We start from the raw sequence: 1708 nt of genomic DNA on the forward strand, positions 1-1708 counted from the left end.
GGGGGGGGAAGCTGGCGATCGGCTGTGCCCTGTGTAGTGCGGGTGCATGTGCCAGCGCGCCGGGGCGCCGGGGGCGCCGGGGCGCCGGGGCGCGGCTGGGCCCAGGTGCGACCAACCCCGGTGCATGCATTCGCCAGAAGTGCCAGTCCTCGCGGGAGAAGCCGGGGGGGAAAAGCCCGGCGGGCAGGACGCCGGGCGAGCACGAAAGGTGCGAACCGGCGCACGCGGGTGCTCACGGCGCGGCCGGCCACGCTCGCACGCTCGCCCGGATGTGCAAACCGGCCAGCTCGGTCCGCGCCCCCGCCCCCCCCCCCCCAGGAGGGCCGGAGCGGTGGGAATGGCCTGCAGCACACCGGACCGGGGGCAGTCCCACCCGGCGCCCCTTTTCAAGGCCTGCAGCCGCCGCCCTGCCCAGCCGGCCAGAGGGCCGCGACGCGGCGTTGCGTCCAGCCGGGGGCCCGCCGAAAGGGGTCGCCCCGTGAAAAAGCCGCCCCCACTCGGCCGCCATAAAGAGAGGGGCTGCAGGAGCATCCGCGGTCGCATCCCCTCGGTTCCGCCGCCCCCCTCCTGCTTGGGCGCTGATCATCCGGGAATGGGGGCCGTTCGGCTGGATGCGCATGTTGGCTGGGCGCAACCGGCCCCAGTGAACGGCCGCCGCGTGTTGGCCATCGGGCCTGGCCGGAGACTCCAACGCCGGGGGGCGTGGCTGGGGGGATCTTCGGTGTTCGCCGCGGGCGCCGGGGCGCGGGGCCCGTTGTTTATTGCTGCCTATCGCCGGGGAAGGGCGCGGGGGGGCGGGGGGGGGGGGGGGCAGGGCGGGGGCAGGGCAGGGCAGGGGCGCCAGCCGCTTGTGGGCGGTGTTGGCGGCGGGGGCGTCCAGAAAGGGCGCAGAGGACGGGGCACTCCCTGGGCGGAAGACCCGCGGCGCAAACGGTGGGTGTCCTACGCAGGCACACAACACACACAACACACACACACACACACATGCTAGCCCCCCCCCCTCCCCAGGCAGGAGTCTCAGGGGTACGGCCCAGGCACCCGGGCGCCGGGGGGAGGGGGAGCCGGGGTGACCACCGCCCACGAAAGGTCCAGCACCCTTAGAGGCCTGGGAAAGCGTGGGGCCCAACTTCGGGCCTCATCTGATGGACCAGGAGGCCGGAAGCAGCTGGATGTCCCTGCCAGCCGGGGGAGGACCGTCCACCGGCCGACGCCCATGTGAGGGCGTGGCCGCGCAGGAGTGCACGCGCGCACGCACGCACGCACGCACGCACGCACGCACGCACGCACGCACGCACGCACGCCGGCCCCGAGTTCCATCCTCTCGGCCGCCGGAGGAAGAGTGCCGGCTAGCCCCGGCTCGCCGGAGGAATGCCCAGGAATCGCCGAGCTCGGCCGCAAGAGATCAAAGGCACACCCCGCCGGTTGGACCCAAAAAGAAGGCCTCGGATGCCGCAGAAGCCGGATACCGGAAAGGCACTCACACCGTTGCCGCCGGGGCCGCAGTCCGGGGGGAGGGGGGGGGGGTATGCGCGCGCACGCGCGCGTCTGCACCGCGCATGCCTGTGTCACCAGCCTGGAGGTGGAACTCGGCAGCCGGCGGACTCCTCCGCCTGCCCCCGCCCGCCCCCCCGCCCTCACTCCGCCCAGGCCCGGCCAGGAAGAGGGAAGAATAATAACAACACGGGAAATATTTCCGCCCCGCCCGCGG

The sequence above is a fragment of the Fonticula alba genome (genome assembly GCF_000388065.1).
Source record: "Fonticula alba strain ATCC 38817 unplaced genomic scaffold supercont2.8, whole genome shotgun sequence".
Classification (NCBI taxonomy): Eukaryota; order Rotosphaerida; family Fonticulaceae; genus Fonticula; species Fonticula alba.